The 16187-nt window shown below is 43.2% G+C and overlaps 1 protein-coding gene across 13 annotated transcripts in view; it reads right to left on the bottom strand.

Annotated features, from left to right (window-relative positions):
* The window catches only part of ep400 (E1A binding protein p400), a 164455-nt gene extending 162240 nt beyond the window's left edge, over positions 1 to 2215 (bottom strand). For all 13 annotated transcript variants that reach the window (XM_068054601.1, XM_068054607.1, XM_068054605.1 and 10 more), the window contains exon 1: positions 1983 to 2215. The gene's annotated coding sequence lies outside the window, so the exon portion shown is untranslated. The remainder of the gene's footprint in view (positions 1 to 1982) is intronic.
* Between the last annotated feature and the right edge of the window lie 13972 nt (positions 2216 to 16187).

The raw sequence follows: 16187 nt of genomic DNA, 5'->3' as shown, positions 1-16187 counted from the left end.
GTCTAATGTAAAAACCTATCTGGTTCACTAATGCCCTTTAGGGAAGGAAATCTGCCGTCCTTACCTGGCCTGCATGTGACTCCAGGCCCACAGCAATGTGATTGACTTTAAAATAGCCTAGCCAATTACTCAGTTCAAGGACAATTAGGGATGGGCAATAAATGCTGGTCTAGTCAGGGATGCCCACACAAAATGAATAAAGAATAAAACACAAAATTGGACCTGGCCACACTAAAACAGTGACCCTGGTTAAGAGGCATTACAAGTTGTATTTCATAGCATTTACATATACAGTTGTACTAGTACTAATTAGTGGGGTCATGATGGCCTTTCCTTAATTCTAGCAGGGCTGCAAGAATTATTGTGCATATCACTAACCCAGGACCAGCAGAAATTAACAAAATTATTCATTGGACTGTTTTATTAGCCATGCCTTAGACATTAAGACAAGACAAATACAATACATGAAACAAATAATGCATCCATGTTAAAGGATTAAAAACTATAAAAGAAATGTAAAGAAACAAGGAAATGGTAATTCATAGATTTAACGTAACAAAGGCTGAATTATCTTTTTGGACTTGCGATCCCATCTTGTAAAGCCCAGGATTTCCAATTCCTCCCTTATCATGAGGAAGGCAAGAACAAAAAAAACCCTTGTTTCATTTACATTATACAAATATAGTAAAAGCAAAACTGAATTTGAAAGGAAGCACAAACATTCACATAGCCTTTCAAGGAGCTACGACGCAATCATCAGATCCACTGCCATTTGAAGAAACTGCTCCAATGTTTTAATCCTCACTGAGAAAAATACAATAAATAAATATGATCTGTGGATACTGGCCTCTTTAACCTGCACACTGACGGAAGGTCAATTAATATAAAGTTTATGCCCACTGACGACTACACCTCAGGAAGGATAGTGGCCTAGGAGCAGGTGCAGCACAGATTCACTAGAGTGATAGCGAGGGTTAAATTATTAGGACAGGCTGCAAAAATTTGGCTTTAATTCCTTTGAGTATAGGCGGGTAAAGGAATTAAGATGTTAAAAGCATTCGATACAACAGGTCCAAAGGAACAATTTCTCCTGGTGGGGGAAATCAAGAACTTATGAACATAATCTTAAAATTAGAGCTAGGCCATTTAGGAATGAAATCAGGAAACACTTTTAAAACACAAAGGATAGTAGAAATTTCAAACTTACTCCTGCAATGGATGCTAGGGGTCAATTGGAGCGTTCAAGACAGAGACAGATACATTTTTGTTAGGTAAAGGTATCAAGGGATATGAAGCAAATGCAGGTAAATGGAGCTGAGGTACAGATCAGCCATGAATGGCAGAGCAAACTTGAGGAGCTGAATGGCTGACTCCTCTTCCTATATCCCAACTGTGTAGGTGAAACATAAGCAGTGATGGTAAACTTCTTATGTTAATACATTTCCTACTGAATGCAGCATTTTAAAAGTGTATAACATCACCCAACTGTTGAATTACAAGGTACACCAATATTTACTAAGTGTGCAGAGGTCAACTATAGGAAAAATGATGAAAACAGTTCCTGCAAGCTGTCAAACTGATGCAGTACATATTGTCAAACTAAAATTCATCAGTTGCTCTATTCCAACTATATAGATTATGTACATAAATTAAGTTACCACTAGTGTTTGCAGTGCAGAAAATTAAATTGCTTTTATTTTGCACACATTTAAATTTTTGCCTATATAAAATTAATGCTACAACATAAAAAACTTAAGAGTTACATTCACTTTGCAGACAATTATATCTTTTTAAAACGCTCTGGGATGCATGCTATGAAAAGTGCAGGGAGTACCAGGGGATGCACTGAATCAATCAAGCAAGGCGAGTGCACGCTCTCGCACCTCACCTGCCCGGACGAACTCATACGCGCGCTCCTGGCCGCACGGCCCCGCTCGGGCGCGCTCCCGCGCATGCGCACACCAGGCCTCTTGCTCGCTTACCCGATTCTCTCTTACAGCGACTGCGGGAGCCGCGCCTCCATCCGGCCCGACGCCTCTCTCCGCCACCACTAACGAACGGAACTCTCTCTCTTCACCGCGCCCTCCCACCCCCACCGGGGAATCAAAATACAACAATAAAATGAAGCCTAGGGAGGGAGGGCGGGCGGGTGGCCGAGCGAAGAGCCGATCACTCTACACAATCAAACATGGCGTCCGTTTCTCTGTCAGCCTCGCTCCCTCACCGGAAGTCAAACTCGCACGTCGATGACGTCCCGGTGTCCCAACATCGCGATTGACGTCGGAGCTAACCAATCAGCGTTGGTCGCCCCAGAGAAGGCGGGACATTTTTTCCATTTCTCGCACCCTCCCCACTTTGAAATTCTTAAAGGGATATTGCACCGCATACAATGCTCAAGATGCAACCTGCATTATTGTAGCTGCAGGTTGCATAAAATCTTTTTTGTTGCCTTTTCTAAGAAACCAATAAGGAGATAAAAACAAAGAGTGCTGGAAATACTCAGCAGGTCTGGTAGCATCTGTGGAGAGAGAAGCAAACTTTGTAGAGTATTTCCAGCACTTTTTGTTTTTATTTCAGATTTCCAGCATCTGCAGTATTTTGCTTTTATTAACCAATAAGGAGACATTGTGGTCTTCGCTTCAAACAAAAGTGTCCCTTTCAGACTAGATTAATTAATTAGAGTCATAGAGTTTTACAGCACAGAAACAGGCCCTTCAGCAACAACCCGCCTGCACCAACCATCAAGCACCCATACAATCTAATCCCATTTTCCAGCACTTGGCCCATTGCCTTGTATGCTATGGCGTTTCAAGTGCTCATCTAAATACTTCTTAAATGTTGTGAGGGTTCCTGCCTCTACCACCCCTTCAGGTAGTGTGTTCTAGATTCCAACCACCCTCTGGGTGAAATCTTTTTTCCTCAAATCCCCTCTAAACCTCCTGCCCCTTACCTGAAATCTATGCCCCTGGTTACTGACCCCTCCGCTAAGGGAAAAAGTTCCTTCCTATCTATGCCCCTCATAATTTTGTATACCTCAATCAGGTCTCCCCTCAGCCTTCTCTGCTCTAAGGAAAACAACCCCAGCCTATCCAGTCTCTCCTCATAGCTGAAATGTTTCAGCCCAGGCAACATCCTGGTGAATCTCCTCTGCACCCTCTGTAGTCCAATTACATCCTTCCTATAGTGTGGCGACCAGAACTGTACACAGTACCCAGCTGTGGCCTAACCAGTGTTTTATACAGCTCTAACATAACCTCCCTGCTCTTATATTCTATGCCTCGGCTAATAAAGGCAAGTATCCCATATGTCTTCCTAACCACCATATCAAACTGTGCTACTGCCTTCAGTGATCTATGGACAAGTACACCAAGGACCATCTGTACTTCCTAGGGTCCTACCATCCATTGTATATTCTCTTGCCTGGTTAGTCCTCCCAAAATGCATCACATCACCCTTTCAGGATTAAATTCCATTTGCCACAGCTCCGCCCATCTTACCAGCCCATCTATATCGTCCTGTAATCTAAGGCTTTCCTCCTCACTATTTATGACACCACCAATTTTCGTGTCATCTGCAAACTTACTGATCATACCTCCTATATTCACGTCTAAATCATTAATGTACGCTACAAACAGCAAGGGTCCCAGCACCGATCCCTGCAGTACACCACTGGTCACAGGCTTCCACTTGCAAAAACAACCCTCAACCATTACCCTCTGTTTCCTGCCACTCAGCCAATTTTGGATCCAGTTTGCCAAATTGCCCTGGATCCCATGGGCTCTTACCTTCTTAACCAATCTCCCATGCGGGACCTTTTCAAAAGCCTTACTGAAGTCCATGTAGACCATATCAACTGCTTTACCCTCATCTACACATCTAGTCACTTCCTCGAAAAATTCAATCAAATTTGTTAGACACGATCTCCCCCGACGAAGCCATGCTGACTATCCCTGATTAATCCCTGCCTCTCCAAGTGGAGATTAATCATGTCCCTCAGAATTTTTTCCAATAGTTTCCCAACCACTGATGTTAGACTCACCAGCCTGTAATTACCTGGTTTATCCCTGCTACCCTTCTTGAATAATGGTACCACATTCGCTGTCCTCCAATCCTCTGGTACCTTTCCTGTGGCCAGAGAGGATTTGAAAATTTGTGTCAGAGCCCCTGCTATCTCCTCCCTTGCCTCACATAACAGCCTGGGATACATCTCATCTGGGCCTGGGGATTTATCCACTTTTAAGCCCGCTAATACTTCCTCCTTTTCAATGCTAATTTGATCAAGTATATCACAATCCCCCTCCCTGATCACTGCACCTACATCGTCCCTCTCCATAGTGAACACAGATGAAAAGTAGTCATTCAAAACCTCACATATGTCCTCCAGCTCCACACACAGATTGCCTCTTTGATCCCTAATGGGCCCCAATTTTTCCCTGGTTATCCTCTTTCCCTTAACATACTTATAAAACGCCTTGGGATTTTCCTTTATCTTGTCTGCCAGTGATTTTTCATGTTCCCTCTTCGCTCTCCTAATTACTTTTTTAAGTACTCCCCTACACTTTCTATACTCCTCTAGGGTCTCCACTGTCTTCAGTGCTCTGAATCTGCCATAAGCCTCCATTTTTTTCTTTATCCAATCCTCTATATCCCCTGACATCCAGGGTTGCCTTGACCTGTTGGTCCTACTCTTCACCTTTACGGGAACATGTTGGACCTGAACCCTCACTATTTCCTTTCTAAATGACTCCCACTGGTCTGATGTAGACATTCCTACAAGAAGTTGCTCCCAGTCCACTTTGGCCAGATCCTGTTTTATCATATTGAAATCTGCCTTCCCCCAATTCAGTACTTTTATTTCCGGTCCCTCTAAGTCCTTTTCCATAACTACCTTAAATATTACAGAGTTATGGTCACTATCACCAAATTGCTCCCCCACTGCCACTTCTACCACTTGTCTGGCTTCATTCCCTAGGATTAAGTCCAGTACCGCTCCTCCTCTTGTAGGACTCTCTACATACTGGCTCAAAAAGCTCTCCTGAATGCACTTGAAGAATTCTGCCTCCTTTAAGCTTTTTGCACTTATACTATCCCCTCTAATAGGGGAAGTTGAAATCCCCTATTATTACCCTATTATTTTTGCACCTCTCTGAGATTTGCCTACATATCTGCTCCTCTATCTCCCTGACTGTTTGGAGGCCTGTAGTACACTCCCAGCCAAGTGATTGCCCCCTTTTTGTTTTTAAGTTCTACCCATATGGCCTCATTAGAGGAACCTTCTAAGATATCATCCCTCCTTACTGCAGTAATTGACTCCTTAATCAACAGTGCAATGCCACCTCCTCTTTTACCCCCTCCCCTATCACGTCTGAAGATTCCATGCCCTGGGATATTAAGCTGCCAGTCCTGCCCTTCTCTCAACCATGTCTCTGTGATAGCAATAATATCATAATCCCATATGGTAATCGACACCCTCAATTCATCTGCCTTACGAGTAAGACTCCTTGCATTAAAATCGATACAATCCAGCCTTGCATTATTTGCTTGAGCCTTAACAGGTCTACATTTACTCAGCCCTCCAGATTGACTTCACTTCTCTTCTATATTTGAATGTACATCACCCCTTTCTGTGCTTCCACTCTGTATCCCATCTCCCTGCCAAATTAGTTTAAACCCCCACCCCCCACCAACAGCACTAGCAAACCTCCCAGCAAGGATGTTGGTCCCGTTCTGGTTCATCCCGTCCATCTTACACAGATCCCACCTTCTCCAGAAACAGGCGCAGTGATCCAGGAAACTAAAGCCCTCCCTCTTGCACCATCTCTTCAACCATGCATTCATCTGCTCTAATTAGTATAAAAGCTAAAGTTAATTGTTAATTTATCATAATTACAATTAGTGTTCAATTAATTATCAAATCCAGGGGATACATTTTAAATCAAATAAGAGATAGTAACAATAAAAAGGTTCTAAATTTTTCAGAAAATGAAAATCTGAAATAGATAAGAAGAGTTAAGTAAAACATTTAAGTTAACTCTCTACAAAATGAAGGGTCATCAGCACAAGGGAAGCAGCTTATTGGTGAGCAGTTGGGGAGTCTTCCGTTAAGTCCTAAGTTTATTTCTGTTAAGTCAGTTAATAGTCGAATAAATAGAGGCATGGCAGGGCATCTCAGTCCAGTGGAGTGTGCATCTTGTTCCATGTGAAAACTCCACGACGCTTCCCATGACCTGGACAATCACATGTGCAGGAAGTGTCTCAGCTGGAGCAGCTTGCGCTCCGGGTTTCGAAGCTTGCATGGCAGCCAGCATCACTACAGTGCATCTGCAGAGTTGAGAAGTTCGTGGGTAGCACATTTCTGGATGTGGTCGCCCCATTGCTTAAAGGTGTGCAGGCAGAAAGGGAATCGGTGACTGCCAGGCAGTCATAAAGGCCCAGGGAGGTAGTGCATCTCACTCTCCAGTTCTGAATACTGGTGAGGGTGAGGGTGATGGTTCCTCTGGGGTGTGAAGCCAGAGCCAAGTGCACGGCACCACGACTGGCTCAGCTGTACGCAGGGGACAGGAGATGGTTTCTTGCCTTTGTGGGTATGAAGGATGGAGTGGAGCTTCTTGGATGACTTATGTCGAACATCTATGTCCACTGACTTGAGTATACGTTGTGGTCTGTGCGAGGTGGAGCCAATGTATGGGAAGCTGACTGTTGTCTTGGTTGAAGTAATTGTTGCTCTTCTTCTTCTTAGGCAATCCCTCAGGAACGAGGATGACTTTCTTCCACTCTAGGGTCCTTAGGTGACGGAATAGTCCAATTCTGGATCCGCACACTCTGCCAGGTGGGGCAAGTGGTGTTTGATGAGGCAAGTGAATGGGATGCTCGAATTTCCGAACGCTCCTTCCACTGTTTGCACTTGGTCGCTGCCTGGGTATATCGGTGTTGTTCGAACTGGCTGGCACCTTCGCGGATGCTTCTTCTCCATTTTGGGCGGTCTCGGGCAAGAGATTCCCACGAATCAGTGGAGATGTCACATTTTTTCAGGGAGGTTTTAAGGACATTCTTGTAGCATTTCCTCTGCCCTCCTGGTAGCCTCTTGCCGTGACGAAGCTCGGAGTAGAAAGCTTGTTCTGGGAGTCTTGTGTCAGGCATACGGACGATGTGGCCCACCCAACGTAACTGACTAACCATGACCAGGGTCTCAATACTGGGGATGTTGGCCTGAGAGAGGACACTGATATTGGAGCACCTGTCCTGCCACTGAATTTGCAGGATCTTGCGGAGGCACCACTGGTGATATCTCTCCAGTAGTTGTTGCAGTGCAAGTAACAGGTACATTCCCACAAAGACAAGAAGCTATCTCAATACAAACCAGGAATTTACAGCATCCCATGCAACTGCAGACTCATCTACATCACAGAAAAAGGCCGCAGCCAAGGAACATCAAGCCTGCTTCAAACACAGTGAATGGGACAAGTCAGCTATCGTCAAGCACGCTCAATTCAATAACCATCACATTGGATGGTCCAATTCCAAACTCAATCCATCCATCATGCACTGGAATGCAAGGCACATTAGGAAGGTATGGAGATCTATCAACACCACACCATCCCCCAAGACAGAGGTCTGCTCATCAGTGATATCTGGCTACCCCTACACCAGAACCACAATACCACCTGCTCTGCAGCCAACATACAACAACAGCATGTATCAACTTACCATGAGACACAATAGCTGTCCAATCAGCAGCAAGAACAAGAACATGTAATGACCTATGAGCGATAAGATCCCACCACATTCCCATTCTCCACCACATTTAAACCTACTGTTTCCACCTGTTCCAGTTATTCCTCCAGACGACAGGCAGAGTACGGTGCCCGAACAGTCGAGTTCTTCTGAAATCCTTTTTCAAGGAAACAGCTGCTCTTTTCATGGTGTAAAACTGTAAAATCGTCTTACTCAACATTACCACTCTCACCATGAAAACCTTCAAACAATTATTAATAAGGCATACTGCACCTTAGGCTTTATAAATAGAGCATAGGGTACAAGGAAGCTATGGTGAACTTTCATAAAGCACTGGTTCGGCCTCAACTGGAGAATTGTGTCCAATTCTGGGCACCACATTTTAGGAAGGATGTGAATGCTTTAGTGAGGGTGCAGAAAAGATTCATGAGAATACTTCCAGGGATAAGAGTTTTCAGTTATGAGGATAAATTAGAGAAACTGGGCCTGTTCTCTTTAGAGAAGGTTGAGAGGCAATTTTGATAGAGGTATTCAAAATCATGAGGGGTCTGGACAGAGTAGGTAGGGAGAAACTGTTCCCATTGACGCTAGGATCGAGAACCAGAGGACACTGATTTAAGGAGATTGGCAAAAGACCTAGAAGTGACATGAGGAAAAGCGTTTTTAGGCAGCGAGTGCATTGCCTGAAAGTGTGGCGGAGGCAGGTTCAGTCATGGCTTTCAAAAGGGAATTGGATAGTTATCTGAAAATGTTTGCAGGGCTACGGGGAAAAGACTAGCTGAGTAGCTCTTACTGAGTGCTGGCACAGACACGACAGGCCGAATGGCCTCCTTCTGTGCTCTTACCGATTTATGATTCAATGATTTATAGAGGGGCTCAGCTAGCAGGCTCAAAGCACCAAATGGCCTACTCCAGCTCCTATTTCTTATGTTCTAATAAATGAACTAAACTATAAAACAAAAGGAAACATAAAATTAATTATCACTCTTGTCCAGCACATACTCCAGTCCTTCCAGTGCCCACCAGCCATGAAAGGCCTGAACACCACATACTTCTTCTCTAAAGCCACCTGGGGCCAGACAAGAGCACAGAGTAGAGACTGGCAGCCAGGTGGACCTGCCCCTTGGGTTGCTCCAACCTTGGCCTGTGGATGGCCACCTTGAGGAAGGATCCTTTTGTTGCATAATACATGCTAAGGAGGCCATGTGCCATTTTATGTTGCAAAAGTATAGTTGCAAATGTTAGACCCATTTAAAAAAGGGCAGAAAGATAAACCCAGCATTTACAGTCCAGGCAGTCTAATCTGGTAGTGGGGAAAATTTCAGAGACAACAATCCGGGACAAAATTAATTTGCATTTAGGAAAGTAGGGGCTAATAGATGAAAATCAACCTGGATTTCTTAAAGATAGGTTATGTTTGACTAACTTGATTGAGTTTATTTTTTTTTATTTAGAGATACAGCACTGAAACAGGCCCTTCGGCCCACCGAGTCTGTGCCGACCAAGAACCACCCATTTATACTAACCCTACAGTAATCCCATATTCCCTACCACCTACCTACACTAGGGGCAATTTGCAATGGCCAATTTACCTATCACCTGCAAGTCTTTGGCTGTGGGAGGAAACCGGAGCACCCGGCGAAAACCCACGCGGTCACAGGGAGAACTTGCAAACTCCGCACAGGCAGTACCCAGAATTGGACCCAGGTCCCTGGAGCTGTGAGGCTGCGGTGCTAACCACTGCGCCACTGTGCCGTTCTTTGATGAACTAATGGAGGATAGTGTGGTTGATGTGTAAATGGACTTTCAAAAGGCATTTGACAACGCACCACAAAATAGAATTGTTAGTGAAATTAAAACCCTGTGTGATTATAGGGACAGTGGCTGCATGGACATGATATTGACTAAGGGATAGAAAGCAGAGAGCAGTGGTAAATGGTTATATAATAAAAGCAAAATACTGCGGATGCTGGAAATCTGAAATAAAAACAAGAAATGCTGGAAATACTCAGCAGGTCTGGCAGCATCTGTGGAGAGAGAAGCAGAGTTAACGTTTCAGGTCAGTGAAGGGTCTGAAGAAGGGTCACTGACCTGAAACGTTAACTCTGCTTCTCTCTCCACAGTGGTAAATGGTTGTTTTTCAGACTGAAGGGAATTATACAGTGGGGTTCCCCAGGGGTCAGTATCAGGACCACTGCTCTTTTTGATATATATTAATGAGCTGGACTTGAGTAAACAGGGCATAATATCAAAATTTGTGAATGATAAGCTTGGAAATGTAGTAAACAATGAGAAGGATAGTAACAGACTATCATTAATTACTCTATCAAAACCATTCATGATTTTGAACACCTCCATTAAATCTCCCCTTAACCTTCTCTGCTCTAAGGAGGACAATCTCAGCTTCTCCAGTCTCTCATCCCTGGAACCATTCTAGTAGACTGGTAAAATGGGCAGACATACGGCAGATGAAATTTAATGCAGAGAAGTGTGAAGTGATACATTTGGTAGCGAGAACGAGGAGAGACAATATAAACTAAATGGTACAATCTTAAAAGAGAGTGGAGGGACAGAGAGAATTGAAGCCTTTATGTACAGAAATCTTTGAAAGTGGCAGGACATGTTGAGAAGGTTCTTAAACCTTGGAACCTTAGCTTTATAAATAATGGCGCAAAATATAAAAGCAAGGAAGTTATGCTAAACCTTCATAAAACACTGGTTAGTCTCGGTTAAGAGTATTGTGTTCAATTTTCTGGCCACCGCACTTTAGGAAAGTTTTCAAAACCTTGGAGAGTGCACAGAAGAGATTTACTCGAATGGTTCCAGGGATGAGGGACTGCAGTTATATGGAGAGACTGGAGAAGCTGAGATTGTCCTCCTTAGAGCAGAGAAGGTTAAGGGGAGATTTAATGGAGGTGTTCAAAATCATGAATGGTTTTGATAGAGTAATTAATGAGAAATTGTTTCCAGTGGCAGAAGGATCAGTAACCAGAGGACACAGATCTAAGGCGAAAGAACCAAAAGTGACATGAGGAAACTTTTTTTTATTTTACGCAGCGTTGTTGTAATCTGGAACGCGCTGCCTGAAAAGGCAGTGGAAACAGATTCAATAACTTTCAAAAGAGAATTGGACAAATACTTGACGGGAAAACATTTATAGCACTATAGGGAAAGAGGAGGGGAAAGGGACTAATTGGATAGCTCTACAAAAGAGATGGCACAGACACCATGGGCTATCTGGCCTCACTTTGAGCTGAATCATTCTGTGATTCTATGGTAAACCTGTAAATTGTCAACAGCCTTAAATTGTTATGTAAAAGCAAAATACTGCAGATGCTGGAAATCTGAAATAAAGACAAGAAATGCTGGAACCACTCAGCAGGTCTGGCAGCATCTGCGGAAAGAGAAGCAGAGTTAATGTTTCGGGTCAGTGACCCTTCTTTGGAACTGACAAATATTTAAAATGTCACAGGTTATAAGCAAGTGAGGTGGGGGTGAGGCAAGAGATAACAAAGGAGAAGGTGTAGATTGGACAAGGCCACATAGCTGACCAAAAGGTCATGGAGCAAAGGCAAACAATATGTTAATGGTGTGTTGAAAGACAAAGCATTAGTACAGAATAGGTGTTAACGGACTGAATATTGAACAGCAGCAAGTGCAAACATGAAAAAAAACAGTGGGTAAGCAAACTGAACAAACTAAGATGAAATGAAATAAATGCAAAAAAAAGGTGGTAAAAAAATATAAAAAAGAAAAAAAGAAAAAACAACTAAAAATGAAAGTAAAATGGGGGGCTGTCATGCTCTGAAATTATTGAACTCAACGTTCAGTCCGGCAGGCTGTAGTGTGCCTAATCGGTAGATGAGATGCTGTTCCTCGAGCTTGCGTTGACGTTCACTGGAACACTGCAGCAATCCCAGGACAGAGATGTGAGCATGAGAGCAGGGGGGAGTGTTGAAATGGCAAGCAACCGGAAGCTCAGGGTCCTGCTTGCGGACTGAGCGGAGATGTTCCGCAAAGCGGTCACCCAGTCTGCGCTTGGTCTCCCCAATGTTTTTTGCATTTATTTCATTTCATCTTAGTTTGTTCAGTTTGCTTACCCACTGCTTTTTTTCATGTTTGCACTTGCTGCTGTTCAATATTCAGTCCGTTAACACCTTTTCTGTACGAGTGCTTTGTCTTTCAACACACCATTAACATATTGTTTGCCTTTGCTCCATGACCTTTTGGTCAGCTATGTGGCCTTGTCCAATCTACACCTTCTCCTTTGTTATCTCTTGCCCCACCCCCACCTCACTTGCTTATAACCTGTGACATTTTTAATATTTGTCAGTTCCGAAGAAGGGTCACTGACCCGAAACGTTAACTCTGCTTCTCTTTCCACAGATGCTGCCAGACCTGCTGAGTGGTTCCAGCATTTCTTGTTTTTATTTTAAATTGTTATGTGTTCAACTTGTAGCCAGATCCATTTGGAAACTCATATCAACACCATACTTTCAGTATCACATTCAACAAACATAATTAAATGTGCCAGTTTATACATTTAGGTGACTAATCTGCCGAGTTTATTAATTTGGTTGAGTACAGGAGAGTGAGACTGCTCTTTTGCAAAGTTGACAAGGAAAGTTGATGAGGAAGGAGGTTTAAAGGGGATCAGAGGGATACATTTTTCGCACAAAGAATAGTGGGTATCTGGAATGAGCTGCCAGAGGAGGTAGTGGAGGCAGGAACAGCAGTAACATTTAAGAGGCATCTGGACAGGTACTTGAATGAGAAAGGCATAAAGGGATATGGAATTAATGCAGGCAGGTGGGATTAGTATAAGCATTATGGTCGGCATGGACGCGGTGGGCCGAAGGGCCTGTTTCTGTTTACGACTCTATGACTCTGACTCTGTGACTCGAAAGTTCACAATTATCAACAGTGAATATGAAGACCAGATGCAGCTGAGGTGGGAAAGAGTTGTATTTACTGACCAGTATGTTCTCAGCCCAATTAGAAAAGAGGCATTGCTGGATCTGGTGCTGGGAAATGAGGTGGACCAAGTGGACCAAATGTCTGTGGGGATCACTTGGGTAAGAGTGATCATTGTATCGTAAGGTTTGGACTTGTAATGCAGAAAAGCAAGGAGCAAAATAAGGTAGTATGTCTAGGTTGGAAGAGGGCTGATTTCAACACGATGAGAGAGGATCTAACCAGGGTTGAATGGAACCGAAGACTGGCAGGAAGAGCTGTATCAGAACAATGGGTTATTTTTAAGGAAGAGATGCTTCAGGTACAGGCTAGAAACATTCCAAAAAGGGTGAAAGGTAGGGGAACCAAGTACAGGGCTCCTTGGTTGATGAGGGAGATAGAGATGATGATGAAACAAAAAAAGGGGGTAATGTTGGTGAACTCATCAGGTGAGAACCAGGCCAGGTACTATCTGGGAAGGTGGTGGCGTAGTGGTAATCTCACTGGACTAGTAATCCAGAGCCCAAGCTAATGCTCTGGGGACAGGGGTTCGAATCCCACCATGGCAGATGGTGAAATTTGAATTCAATTAATAAAATAGGGAATTAAAAGCTAGTCTAATGGTGACTATGAAACCATTGTTGATTGTTGTAAAAACCCATCTGGTTCAATAATGTCCTTTATGGAAGGAAATCTGCAGTCCCTACATATGACTCCAGACACACAGCAATGTAGTTGACTCTTAAATGCCCTGTGAAACGATCTAGCAAGCCATTCAGTTCAAGGGCAATTAGGCATGGGCTTTAAATGCTAGCCTAGCCAGCGACGCCCACATCCCATAAAAGAATTTTTAAAAGTTGAGAGGGGAGGTGAAGAGGAAATAAGACTAGCAAAGAGAAAATATGAAAATAGAATGGTAGTCAACATAAAAGGGAACCCAAAAATCTTCTACTAGCATGTTCATAGTAAGTTAGTAGTAAGAGGAGTGGGGCCTATTTGGGACAGAGAGGATAATATATGCTTAGAGGCACAAGGCAAGGCTAATATACTTAATGAGTACTTTGTATCGGTGTTCACTAAGGAAATGGAGGCTGATAAAATATCAGTATAAACAGAGAGAGTAGAGGCAATGGATAGGATAAGATTTAAGAGTGAGCGGAGGTACTAAAAAAGCTGACTGTGTTTAAGGTAGGTAAGTAAGTCACCTGGTCCGGATGGCTTGTATTCCGGGTTGCTGAAGGAAGTGGGGATGGAGATAGCGGAAGGGCTTGCCATAATCTTCCAACCTTCCCTGGATACGGGGGAGGTGCCAGAAGATTGGAGAGTGGCAAATGTGACCCCCTTAATCAAGAAAGGGTGTAAGGACATTCCTAGCAATGACAGGCCAGTTAGTTGAACATCAGTGGTGGGTAGGGTTTTAGAAACAATAATCAGGGAAAATATCAATGGAAACTTAGAGAGGTTTGAGTTAATTAAGGATAGTCATCTTGCATTTGTAAAAGGCAGATCATGCTTGACAAATCTAATTGAATGTTTTGATGAAGTAACAGAGAAAGCTGATGAAGGGAATGCAGTAGATAATGTTTACATGGATTTTAAGAAAGCATTTGATAAGGTACCACATAAAAGGCTGGTTAAGAAAATTGAAGCTCATGGAATAAAAGGGCTAGTGTCCCACTGGATTAAAAAAAAAATTGGCTCAAGGAAAGAAAACAGCAAGTTGTAGTAAATGTTTGCTTTTAGGACTGGAGGATGGTAGACAGTGGTGTTCCCCAAGGATCAGTGCTGGGACCACTGCTTTTTTTGATGTGTATAAATGACTTGGATCTTGGAATGCAGAGCAAATCTCAAAATTTGCTGACGATAACAAACTTGGAGGTGCGGCAAACAGTAAGAGGAGTGAATCGCCTGTAACAGGACATAGATAGGTTAGCAGAATGAGCAGAGCGGTGGCAGATGGAATTTAATACTGACAAATGTGAGATGATGCATTTTGGCAGCAGGAACAGGGAGAGGTGATATATACTTAGTGGCACAGTTCTAAGAGTGTGCAGAGGCAGAGGGACCTGGGGATGCATATTCATCAAGTGTTGTGTCCAGTTCTGGTCATCATACTTCAGGATGAGTGAGGGTCCTTGAGAGGGTGCAGAGGAGATTTACCAGAATGGTTCCAGGGATGGAGAATTTTAATTATAAGGTTGGAAAAGCTGGTTTTGTTCTCCTTAGAACAAAGGAGATTGAGGGGAGATTTAATAGAAGTGTACAAGATTATGACAGGTTTAGATAACTTAATGAAAAACTGTTCCCATTAACAAATGGTACAAGGACTAGGGGACACAGATTGAAAGTTTTGGGTAAAAGATGCAGGGGGGAATATGAGGAAGCACTTTTTTTTCGCAGCAGGTGGTAATGACCTGGAACTCGCTGTCCACAAGGGTGGTGGAAGCGGAGACGATCAATGACTTCAAGGAAATTGGATGGCCGACTGAGAGAATAGACTTGCAGGGCTACGGGAATCGAGCTGGGGAGTGGGACTGACTGCATAGTTCAGTGGAGAGCTGGCATGGACTCGATGGGCCAAATGGCCTCTTTCTGTGCTGTAAGCGACTGTATGATTCATATACAGAAAGGCACAGAAAAAAATGGTTCCTATTGCCTAAATAAAGCATCTTATTCACAAGTAAGTGAGCAAAATAGATTCCAAGGCCATTTTGATTTTACATAATTGAATGGATTAAAGTGACCATTAGTATGAAAAGTGAAGTTGATAAAATTAGCTAAGTGGACTCAATCCCTCTATTTAGTCTGAATATTTAAACCTGGCAGCAGTAAACCGGCCTTTCAGATGTAAAATATTCATCCAAACCAGGCATTTTCAATCTTTTTGCTTCTGAGGCCTTCCTCTCATGTTATAAAATGTCCATGGACACCCTGTAAGACAAGTATTATTTTTGTATAAAAATTATACTATTAAACATAAATTTATTATTTTTGTTTTACTTAATGTGAAACTTGCTGCTGATGCTAGGCGACAATTCTATCAAGATGCGGAGGTATCTTTGACAAGCACACACGGCTATGCTCAATATTCATCCTGGCTTGGTACTTTGTTTTCATTGGTATCATTGCTGAAAATCCAGGTTGTATCAAATGGGACCAACACTTGCAGCGCTGTAGAAGAGGCAGTGCTGTATTCAGTTGCACTATAGCAAACCTGATCCTGCTTCAAGTGTTGTCTGCACACGTGCACTTTCCTGCAGGGATCAGAGGCCGGCAATCAGGATTGGGAATCCTGGTTAACTTTATTCTGCCTTTCCAATCAATCTTGGAGGAACTCTTCATGCCATTTGACTCAGGATGGCTAACTGAGCACAGTTCAGGGATCTAATCAGGATATTCCTCTGCTTGTATCTCATTGGGTTAGTGCATTTACCCAGTGATTCATCAGTGGAGGCCTATATATTCGCTACGTATCTACATGTATCATGCAACACATGTTG

The sequence above is a fragment of the Heterodontus francisci genome, chromosome 23, assembly GCF_036365525.1.
Source record: "Heterodontus francisci isolate sHetFra1 chromosome 23, sHetFra1.hap1, whole genome shotgun sequence".
Classification (NCBI taxonomy): Eukaryota; Metazoa; Chordata; class Chondrichthyes; order Heterodontiformes; family Heterodontidae; genus Heterodontus; species Heterodontus francisci.
Note: the sequence above shows the minus strand (reverse complement) of the source record. Positions and strands in the feature narration are given on the sequence as shown.